The sequence below is a fragment of the Lepidochelys olivacea genome, assembly GCF_965140295.1.
Source record: "Lepidochelys olivacea isolate rLepOli2 genome assembly, chromosome: 3".
NCBI lineage: Eukaryota > Metazoa > Chordata > Testudines > Cheloniidae > Lepidochelys > Lepidochelys olivacea.
Window position 1 is genome coordinate 166,719,994 of NC_140413.1, and position 12,297 is coordinate 166,732,290.

A 12,297-nucleotide genomic window follows, 5' to 3' on the forward strand; every position below is an offset into this window, starting at 1 on the left:
GGGGACCGGATTGTCCCTCATTCCATACATTGCTCATGGGGTCTGTCTTGACCTGCCTCCACACAACTGGGAACCAGCTGCCTCTTCAGAATGGTCCTCCTTTCTGGGGTCCCACATTTGTGTATGGAGAGGGGATAGGTTTGGCTGGGTTTGAGGAGATGGCATATCATCTTCCCTACACCCAAGCCGTGCAAGGAATCAGTACAAAAAGTAAAACAGGAGCTCCTCTAGTCTGGAGAATCTCCCTTAAACAAGACTTTCAGGGGCAGCCATTTGTTTGGGATACCCTAACAGTATGGCTCCATTGGAGGGTGCAGGGCATTCAAGAGACAATGTAAGTTTTCCCCAGGCAGATAGTCCTTTGCCTCATGTGGATCCCGAAGCTCTGCTGGGCTTGGGGGCAAGACCCCATGATTCTGCTGCAGGAGTGTGTGTGTGTGTGAATCCTCTCTTCCCCAATGGAAGAATTCAGATGGAACTCCCTCATGGGTCTCATTTTAGATCTACCAGCCTTGACAGTTTCATTTTAAGAGAATGATATAGAATATTTGTCACAGCTACATTCTCAGTGAGCACAGATACCATGGTAAAAGACACAATATAAATATCCAGACAGCCAAATAGCTAGTAACTGACTATTTCAATAGCTGTCTGTCCCTTCTGTCATCTAGCTAAAGCAGGAACCTTTCACATGTCTTCTGTTCCCCTTTACTTATATTGGGCAACACCTTAGTCCACAAATTGTACCACTGATTTCAGTGAGACAATTTGTGAAGTAAGGTGCTATTCAATATGGGTAAGGGGATCAGAATCTGGTCCTAAGGAGCAAACTTTTCCTTTTATTAAGCGGTGCAAGAACAACTGTGCAATCTGCAACAATTCTCTAGCTATACTGGATGCTGCATTAAGCTTTACTTTTAATGGTTTTGCAATAAAGTTAATTATAAAATAATTATATTTTAAACTTGTGGTCACCTCCTGTTAAGTACAAATATTAGTTGGGTTCATATAAATACTATTGCACCATCAGCTGCTTGCATTGCACTCAGAAGAGAAGTTCTGCTAGGTTTGATGTACCTTTCTTCCTACATTCACAGACTAATAGATTTTAAGGCCAGAATGGACCACTGCAATCATCTAATGTATGTGTAACCCTTCTGCCAGGTGGAGTCAGCAGCAACAAGGGCCAGGTTCAATATCTAGGGGTTTCTTTTTAACAATGAAACACAGAAGCGGATTCCAGTAATCTGGGAAAATTACACCCCTGGGTGCCTCTAAGAGGCAATACTTCCTCTCTCACAAGCACTAAGTCTGTGTTTAGAAAATAAACTTTTAATAAAAAGGGGAAAGTAACCCGGCATTAATTTGGGAAAACACCACAAGCATGCTTCAGAAGCATATGTCCATGAGCAAAACACCCAGCCCATAATATGGTGGGCGGTGTCCTTTGCCTCAGGCTCTCACTTTACAGTGCAAAAGTCCAACAAACAAAAGTTCCTCTCTCTTTTTCTCCCAATGACTGTAACAATCAAAGTCCAGTTACTTGGATCAGGCAGCTGTTCTTCATTTCTGCTATTGTTTGTCTCCCTTTCTCTTACATGTCTAATTTTCTTCCCCTGTCTCTCTCAGCCAGGTGGCTTGCTAGCTGTATATGGAGGCTGTGACCTGCCAAGGGAAAATTTCTCAGGTATCTAGATAAGTTTTAGAGAATGCAAAGTGGGTAACATTTGATTGCAGGGAGAGAAGGGAAGCTGCCTTGGCTGAGCAGATTGGTAATGGGATATGCAGTATTTCAGCTCTAAATTGCCAGTTTGGAGGTGAACTCAGGATAGTAGCAATGGACAGCTATTAGCGTCTGAAGGCTGCTGGTGGCCTGTGTGAAACAGGCTTATGTTCTCTGTCCAGTTCTTCATGAAAAAGCACCATATCACAAAAACCACTACTGTATTTATCTCTGTAGGCCGACTCAACAGAGAGGCAAATGGACTACAGCCTGATCCAAGGCCCAGTGAAGTCAATGAGAATCTTTCTATTGTTGTCAATGGGTCCTGGATCAGGCCCTGAATGAACATGGAGATTGAACTATCCCTAGAAGAGATCTACCTGCTACCCCTAGAAGGGATCTTTTAGGGTCAGTGCTGAAACATATTGCAAAGCATTGTGGGGAAACTTGCATGCCCTCTGCCCCTGTCAGATTTGTTCTGAGGGTAAAGAGACAGAGTAAGTCTCAATGGTGGTTAATCTGACTCTAACATTTATTTTAAAAATGTTGATAATAATTGTACGTGGGGGAGATACTTTTTCTTATGGGGTTACTGACAGATACAAAGTCTGAGTTGTTCTGTATGGCTGAAGATGAGATCCTAATGTATCAAAGCACATATCTTTATTGTGAAGATATATTTCAATATACCTTGTTTCAAAGGAGAATCAAGACTAGGGGAAAATGTATTTACAGCTATTTGGGACATGTGAAAAAAACAAACATCCTCACCTCTCTTTGTTTAGTGGCAAAAATGTTTCTCTTTTAAAATAGTTCTATATTTAAAATGAAATCCACATTATGACATGGCCTGCATAAAAGTTTCGTGTGCCATTATTTTGTAGCCTCACATACGGAACCCTACTGTTGTGACTCAGGCCCCAGTCCTGCAAACATTTACATGCGTGTTTTCTGGAATATGAGTAGTCTCACTTCCTCCAATGGGACCAGTCACAACTTTAAAGTCATGCATGTGCTTAAATGTCTTGCTGAACTGGGACCTTAGAGTCTTCCACACAATAAAAGACTTGCCTCACCCAGCCTGTTAACACTACTGAAAACGCACAAGTCATTAAATACCAGAAGTAATAATAATAATAAACCTCACATCATTAGTACTGTTTTGTTTAGTTTTATTTTTCATATACTATAAACAAAGCTGTCAGGTCACTAGAACATATCCAGCTGTGCTGTACCTGAGAGCAGAATTCGGGCTTTAGTTTCTATACAGTAGACACTGTTCCAAACAAATTATACTTCACTGGCCACATTTTGAAGGTGCTGTGTGTTAATGATACACTGCTCCAGTACGTTTTGTACAGTGGCTCTAAAAACTCTGCCCATCTGTCATGATAGCATTAGTCCTGGCGTCTCTGGTGAAAGAATCAAAATAAAAAGGGAGGAAAAAAAGTCAGTTTCTAATGGTTTCCAAATACCCATGTCTTATAAGCGTGAATTAAAAATTGCTCTCATCTTGTGGCCTTCCAGCACTATTACAGGGATAAAAACGTTAAAACTATTTAAAATAAAAAAATCCTGTTAAAAGATAAAATATACATATATTCTCAGCTATTTAAAACAACCTGTTGGTAGACACTCAGCTTTCATTTGATTTGCACTTCATTTGCATTAATAAAAAGTAAACCATAAGCATTGTGATTTACAGTAATATAAAAGCTATTACAGAAGACCTTCATCATAAGCTTCTTTGTTGTAAAGCTATTGCATCTTGCTTTCAATCACTAAACACCATTAAAAACCTTTCCTAATATAATACAGCTTGCTGTAGTACACAAATTCCTTTGCTTCAGAGAATGGCCTTATGAAACCACACTTTGTGTCTTTAGAAGCAAATAGGAGGTTAGTTATTAATTTGGTTTTAAATGAAAAAAACCCCCACATTTCCAGGCATGAGAGTCTCAGTCTTCTTCCAAGATTACTGCATAGAGACTTCCCAGACCAGATCCATCCAAAATGTCCACAGCACCTTGATGTTCTCCTTGATATTCTAATGTTGAACCATTTGCCTTTGACATCTGCACCAGTTCTTACGCAGGCAGGATGTAGATACCCAAATAAACTAATGTCTCCTCTCTTGTGAAAAGTGCCATTGACTCCATATTTACCTCCATTTTGCATTTTCTCCAAATGATGATGCCTGAAAGAACACAGTGTCCCCAGCACTGGGCCAGTTTGTTGATTTAATACTGCCATGAAAGAAGAGAACAACCTACTGAATAGCTAACATCACATCCAAGAGTTTTCTAGAGAAGTCTCCAATGGCACATGAATAGTTACACTGACTTCGGTGGAACTACTTGTATTTAAAGTTAGGCACATACTACAGAATCTGACCCAAAGCTTACTGAACTCAATGGCAATCTTTCCACTGACTTCAGTGAGCTTTGGATCAGGCCCTATGTGCTTTGATGAATAGGGATGGACTTAACCACATACTTAAAATGTGCGTTGCTGAACTAGGACCTAACCACAGACCAGGACTGAGACTGTTAACATTTGAATTTAGCAAGATTATAACCCAGATTAATATTGCTGTGTGTAAAGCATGAAAGCTTACAGGTAAACAAAGTGAAAAATATGATTTGAACTAGAACTGTAAGAACTAGGCGCAAATACAATCACTGTCAAGCAACCTCACTTATTGACTTTTTTAAAAAGGTTGAAAGTCTAGACAGAGCCTTGTTAAAAAGACCTTGAAGAAAATTCTCTGAAAATGAAAAACAACTTTTTAAATGGCTATTTTTGAGGTAGGGGGTCATTACCATTTCCTCCTTGTCTTTTTGATGCTAAATTCTCAACTGGCATGCAAACATATGCCCCCATCTCCAATGTTTCCATCCTACTTCGACCAAATTCACAAAGCTGGATATAGCTCTGTATATTACTTTAGGGCTTCAGCAGATCCTGTATTCAGAATAGTTTGAAAACTGCCTAGTGGCTTAGGGACATGATTTGTCTTTATTGTGAGTCCAGTAGGCAAATAGCAGTGAGCTCACATGCTTAGAGGACTTAGTTTGTGCAGGCATGTAACTTAAATACCTGCTTGGCACTGTTCTCCAGTAGCTGAACATTCTCGATGATGCTTTCTTTTCATCCTTCTGTTCTGTCTTCCTTAGCAGGAGACTCAACAGCTGTAACAACACATGGAGGATACTTGGCAGCTGCAAGTCACAGATGCTAAGCTCAGTAATGTACTTTTCCTGTACACGCATCTGAGTGTTTTGCTGGCTGCTTGAAAGTTTTCACTGGTGTCTGAATGGCTTACTCCACGACTAGCTACAATATGCTGATGGTTGTGTCCAATCACCCCTGGAGTACAGGGATCAATTTAACTGATGAGCAAGATGACTTACCTCCTCCTTCAAGATGCTGCTATCATTTGCCCCTATTTATTGGTAAGAGATTTGCATGCTTTAGCAGCTTACAGGGCCAATCAGAGTGGGGGTCAGGAGGGCCATTTGGCCTGGGCCTCAAGCTCAAAGGGGGCCTCAAATGTAGACACTTGTTAATTTTTTGGCATTTGATAAATTTCGCAACTTGTTTTTATGTGCACGAAAGCTAGATTTTCCCTTACTAATTAGTGCATTTGCCCAGAAAAAGGCTAGAAAAGCATTTGTTAAATAAAAAAATATTCTTTTTTATACTCTTTTTTGGTGCCTTATTTTGTTTTCATGTATCGTCATTTTTTATTAGTATTGTGGCTAGGGGCCTCAAAAGCTGGAAGTGGCCTGGGATTCTCTGGACCTCTGAAAGGGCCTGGTAAGCATACATTTAAGAAAGTGATCTTGTATACAATGCTACTGGGCCTTTGTTTTTATACTGAGAGACATATTAAGACACGGAATCCTTACTACATATCATATTTAAAAGTAATAGAATATACTTGCCAGGAAAAATAATAGTTAAACCCAAACTCTTTGCAGGATTTCCTCTTCCTTTTCTTTTTGTCTTTGCAAAACGGTATCTAAAACCTAAGATTTCCTTCAGACAAAAAACTCAGCACACCTGTCCATTTTTTTTGAATATTAACATTTGATGGACATGCCGGGTTTGATAAATACGTGCAATCAGAATAATAAAATCAACAGAAACAACTCTTCCTGGGTAATGTCAAGAGGCTCACTCAGTAATATGGTAACACCCTGATACATAGAAAGAGCCGATGGTTATATTACTGTATAATGTTTCTCTCAACAAAAGCTCACTGCTGTAATGATCACTGTTTTGTTTCTGAAATTTATATGGCAAGGATTTGAAAAGCTGTTTAAACTATGTAAATAAATAGATTAAAAAATACATAAACACTAAGATTTTCTTAAGAGTGCAGCAAATATAAAGCAACATACATATACCCACAAACACAAAGAATCCAAAACACAATAACAAACTTCACTAAAACCTACGCCAACATTTTCAAATGTGGGTGCTATAACCGGGGCATTAAAAGTTCCAGCTACAGCTGGTCAGAAAAATCTTTTTCTTTTTCCTCAGAAAATTTCAATCAAAATAGTTTTCATTGTGATTTTCTGTGGAAATTTTTGACTTAAAAATGAATGCCAAACATTTTGAGCTGAAAAGCTTTTGTTTAATGGGTTTTTGTTTTTTCAGAAAAGTCAAAATTCTCCATGGAAAGCAGACACTTTCCATGAAAAAATGTTTAGTCAAAACCCCAATGTTCTGTAAAACAACAAACAAACAAAACAGTTTTGACAGAAAAAAAATTGACCAGTTCTAGTCCCAGCACAACCAGCACACCTGTTTTGGAGATGCTGCCCTTTCAAGGATGGGTTTTTGGGAATGGTGCATGTGGTAGAGGGGTCGTATGTCTACAAGATGAAAGCAAGGCTTGCTATAAAAGGAGTGGCCTACTCTTGGGAGACCAGGACAGAAGAAATATATGGGGAGAGCTCTACAAAGTGGCCCAGTAGGAGGCTTGGGAAGAGAGCCTGGGAGAGATTGAGGAAGATCTGGTGTTTTCTTATTTTTAAATTTATTGTGATTGCATTCACACAGATGTTCAAGTAAAGCATATTTGTTTAAATGTCAACAATTTAGTAGCCGAAGGAAGGACACGTGCACATCCATGAAGGGGAGAAGGGATGGGCTGATTGTGAAACTCTGCTGCTCGGAGGGCCAAGGGAACTGTTTGTAGTGTATATCTTAATCAACCATCTCGCCAGGTTTCCCCATCCTGGTGGAGGAGCAGATGTTACTTGAAGCGTAGGGCTATATGTAGATTCACCTGTGAGCCAGACAGAACACGGAGGCACAGATGAGTAAGTGCTGGGACAGAGATGCGGATCATGTCAAAGGTGACTAAAGTTAGATACCTTAACCTGGTGGCCTGATTTTCATAGGTGTTGAGCAGCCTCAGCTCCTGTTGACTTCAAATGGCCAATGACGTCAAGTGCTTCACACATCTGAAAATCATGCCACTGTTCAGATGCCTACATATGAATTTTAGGTGTGCTTATCTTTAGGCCTTCAAGTTTGAACATTTTGACCATAGCTTCTAAAAGAAGACCAAAGATATATAATTACAAATAACTATATACATATACATATGCACCATATGAACGTTTCTCTAGACCTGTATGAAATTCTGAGGTGTTAGTTCCTAGGGATTTCTTTAGTTCTGATTCACATGGATTCACACCTCCAGAGTTTCACTTGGATTTTCAGGCTCCAGTATACCACAAATCACAAAGTGAAACTTCACCTAAGCCACTAAGTTTCAGCTAGTTTCATATTAAAACAACACAAAATGGTGTATTTTGCATGCTTTTATTCCAGAACTACTAATTGGCCCCACTTGTTTCTTTGAGGTATGTGTGTTGTGGGGGAGGGTTACAATAAGAAGTAGAGCCAGGAAGGGTAGCTGACAATAGGGCTCATGTACGACCATACATTTGGCCAGGGTTATGTCTGGATGTACTCAGTGTGGTCAACTCTTGTGACTTTGTCATGGGTCTCATGATAGCAGATGCTTTTCTTAAAGTCCCAGCTCCTGGAGTCATATGATTATGTAGAAATCTCAATTTTCATTAAAAAAAAGTAAATTCATAGCTCTCACGGTTGCAGAGAAAGCCTTGAAAATGTGACCTCTAATGATGGTGACACCAGAAGACAAGTAACACCTCCGATTTATTCTTTTTAAAACTCTCCTAATTTTAAGCCACTCCTGAATTTTTGGGGCCTGCTTCATGATTTTTGAATGCTTGGAGGTGGCACTGGTGAGTACTCTCCCACCAATGGGAAAGCCTCCTGTTCCTCCTCCTTCTTTCAGTTTGGCAAGCTTGTGCTGAGGACACCTGCTAGCAGTCAGCCATCCTACGAATGGCCTCTACTTTTACAGAATAGTAAGGCTTTTGGGGAAGCATGTTCTCATGGCTTCTGATCCCCACTGGGGGGCTTCAGGCATTCTTTTTCTTGCAGTGGAGCAGCAAATTAATTAGCTACATCTGAAATAGGCAGTTTGCATGGTCCTTCAGGCCTGGATACCACCGTATTCTGCTGTCCCAGTGTGCTCTGTGGAGGTCCAATAGAAGTGACAGGCTGCAGGTGGCTTGGTTTCCCCATTCTGGTACAATATGGCAGCTCCTTGGCTCAGAATTAGATCAAGAGCCAGATTGCAAGGTCCTCTGTTTTGTTTAAAGGGGCTGAAATCTCTCCTCTTTGCCTTCTTGCCTTACAAGGATTATTTCTTTTGGCCACACAAAGAAGTCATTTAATTTTCCACTTAAGCATCCTTTATGGAATTCATTAATAGGGAATGGGCACAAGTGAATAAACCTTGTTCACCCTTTAATGTCTTGCAGAGAAAATGTTTTGTCTTCTCAGGGGGAATTGACAGGACTTGTTCTAGTCCCAATCTGGTTGCCTCTCTCCTGGCAAGCCCTAGTGATTTCAGCTGGAATTGTGGATGCGCAACACCCCTGAAAAGTCAGAACCTAAGTGTTTCCCAGGGAGTTTTTTGTATCAGATGTTGTATTGGGCTGAGGGAGGTAATTGGGTAATAAAATTGGAGACTAAAATTAACTCACACTACAGACAAACAGTTCCTCTGGCCTTCTGCCAGGTTTCACAATCAACCTCTGGACTTAGTTTTACCCATCTGGACTTTTAGTCCTTTCTGCCCCTCAGTGGATTGGTCTTCTGAAGACAGCTCTTCTTTCCCTCAAGGGACACACCTGTAGTCTACACAGCCCACAGACTCTGTAACTCATTTGGATACAACCAACATTCAGGCATTTCTCCTGCTTGGAAGCACTTAGGTGACAGTACTGTTGGTTCTCAAAGTGGTTCTAACCATGACCTCTTCCTCAAAGATTCCTCCATCATCCCTGGAAACAGTTTCTACCATGGTCTTTATACAATGGCCCAATTCATGAGAGAATAAGGATAATTATGAACGCCATCCACTCAAATTCTTTCCTTTGTGATGCTGCTTTAGATAAGGTTAGGCTGATGGCAACAGCCATGGCTAACTCTACCTTGGAGTGTAGACATAAGGAGACTGACTCTGATCTCTCTTACACTGATTTTATAGCAGTGTAACTCCCCTGATTTCAATGGAGTGACCCCTGTTTTGCAATGCTGTACAGGCATGTCTACATGGTGCAGCAATGAACACTACAGGGGTGTGATTTCTAAAGCACATTAACATGTTGTGCACCAACTGGTCTGTGTAGACACTGCTGGTGCCCACTAAAAATTCTCTAGTGCGCTTTAACCAAGTGCCATTTCAAAGAGTACTAGATAAGGTAAGAGTAGGTAAAGACTACTCATATTTCCTACAGACCAAAATTTTCAAAAGAAATTCATTTTGGATCAGTCAAAACTTTCCGTTTCAATAATTTTGAAATATTTCATTCTGATTTCAACTTTTAAAAAAGTTTATATTTTAATTTATAACATAATATACAATAAAATGTAATTTTTAGCAAAATGTCACTTTGAAATGAAAAATTGAAATGCTCTATCCTGATAAGGTTGAAATGGAAGTTGTTGGCCTTTTAAATTTTTTTTTCAAAATGACATTACACCAAAGTTGTCGTATTCTTGGGGAAAGTTTTGATTTTGATGACTTGGCATTTCCAACAGAAAAACATTCTGTTGGCAAATTTTTATATTTCTACTAAAGACCTAAAAAAGAAAATATGTTGAGTTTTTATATACTGAACACTCCCATTATCCAGGCCATGGGGAATATTTGGCACAGAAATAACCTCTGACATTTTTTTCTCCCTCTGTTAAATCCATTGACACTTCATTTCCTGAGCATCTCAGAGAATGCATCACTCACTGACATCAAAGATACCAGAAACCTCATTGCAACTGATGAGAAATGACCCGGAAAAGGTAAGTTAAAACTCATTTCTTTGCTTACTGTCCTTTGTCTCCTGGGAAGTGGGGGATAGTCAGTTCTTATTTTGGAGCATCACCCAATAATCAGTTTAGCTTTGCATTTCACCTTTAAAAGGATGCACACTTTTTTGAGGAAAATTTGGATAAGGCTTCTTAAGAGGTGTAATATGTGAATCCATCATGTCCCTCTTCCAAGCACACTTCTAAGCTCTGAATCCAACACACACACTTTAAATTCATGGGGCTGCGAGTAGCATTCTGCATGTAGAGGGACCAGGATGCTACTTCCTGACTTGTATGCTACCTATAGTGGTGCTGGTCTCTGAGGAAGATGAGTGAGCAGTGAAATCTGTTGTCATAGTACTGTGCATTTTATTAGGACTATCCTCCACACGGTACCATCACTGTGCTTTAGAGGCTCACGTAAGAATCATGGACTTTAAAATCTATATAGAGTTCAAGAAACAATAACAGTGGCAGAGGGTCTGGTTTTGATCTCAGTTACACCAGTCTAAATCAGAAATCTCTCCACTGAGGTTAATGGAGTTACACTGATGTAAAAGTAATGTAAGTGAGGTCAGGTGCAATTAAAGGTCCTAAGAGTTTGTTTCCTTCTGGCAAGTAGATCACTCATGTATTTAGTATTTCATAAATCTTGTCTGTTGGAACTGGACTGAGTTAGGGTGAGGGAAAGGGGGTGGATAGAGTTTTGGTTGCAGGATGGTTCATCACAGAAAAGCTTTGCAGAAGCGCATTTCAAGGAGGCATTTGAATTAGGAGAGCATGGTCAATACATGCATGGGACGTGGAAGGCTTTTCCAGGCATAAAGAGCAGTATGAAAGAAACCTTGGAGACAGGAGCATGTGGAGACAAAGACAGGAGCAAGGCAGCAAGGCTGATGCAGAGCCAAAGAGTGAAGGAAGGGTTGTAGGTAGAAATTTGTCCAGAGAGGTAAGAGGAGTGGAAATATGAAGTGCTCTGAAAGTCAGGACCAGCAGGAAGAACTTGATGCAGAAAGCAAGCAGGAGTCACTAAAGGAAACTTATTAGGGGAGTGACATGGTCCAAGTGATGGGAGAAGAAGATAATTTTGAACAGAGACTTCCTCAGACTTCCTTTTGTCTTGTCTAAGGGAAAAAAATCAGTTGCTATGGCAACAGCAAGTCAATATCCCCTGTGTGGGTGAGTGGATGATGTTGGTCATGGGTTAGAGAATCACAGAAATCTAGGGCTGGAAGAGACCTCAAGAGGTCATCCAGTCCAGCCCCCTGCCTTGAGGTGGGATTAAATATACCTAGATCATGCCTGACAGGTTACCAGTTGTTAAAAACCTCCATTGATGGGGATTCCACAAGTAACATGTTCCAGTGCTTATAGAGCCTTTTGATTATACCTGACAGGTTTAAATGAAGCTCATGTTAATAGTGACTGATAGTGGCCAATGTAAAATGAGTTTAGTGGCATCAGTGCAGTTCCCAAACAGCAGGTTTTCACATGACACAAGGAAACACTCCCCTGACAGGTACCCACAGGGGCAGTTTTAGCAGAGAGGCCAAAGACTAAAGAAGGGTACGAAGCCCAAATGTATATCTTTCATCTCAGTTGGCTCACACTAATAGTACATTGTAGGAAAGCTGTCACCTATTCTGTGGCTAAGTAGAAGACTCTTGTCTCCAGAACTGCCAGTCCTGCACCTTCCCCAAGCACTGCGTTCACATGAACAGCTTCTAAAAGTTAAAAGGAAAGGCCTATTTCTAGCTTGTGCAGGAAATTTGCTGCTTGCTTCCTTTCCACTTGCCTAAAGTGACAGCTCTTTTTGCCTCCCTGCTTCTTGGTAGGTAGGGATAAAAACATTGGTTCAAGACTCACTGCTGGAAAGGAAGGGGAAGACTTCATCAAACAGTTTCTACTAAGTAATATTTCCTCTTACTGGTTTGTTATCGAGTATGCACGGCACGAGTCTTAGTTTAGAAGTGGTTATATGTCTGTTCTCCTTATAATGTATGTACACTTGATATCTGTCTTGCTATAGGATATATCCCTTGAAAACTTCCTCTCAAATAGGAGGCCCTTCTTTAACCATAGTTCGGCACAGTCTGTTTGCTTTATAAAGTGTTTCCATGAATGTCTTGGGCACTGACCTTGCA

At 40.3% G+C, this 12,297-nt stretch overlaps 1 long non-coding RNA gene across 1 annotated transcript in view; it reads left to right on the plus strand.

Annotated features, from left to right (window-relative positions):
* Nucleotides 1-5,161, plus strand: part of LOC311517414 — a 234,118-nt gene extending 228,957 nt beyond the window's left edge. Inside the window, exons 6-7 of the long non-coding RNA XR_014710685.1 lie at nucleotides 1,630-1,687; nucleotides 4,900-5,161. This is a non-coding gene — a long non-coding RNA (uncharacterized lncRNA). The remainder of the gene's footprint in view (nucleotides 1-1,629; nucleotides 1,688-4,899) is intronic.
* The last annotated feature ends 7,136 nt before the right edge of the window (nucleotides 5,162-12,297 follow it).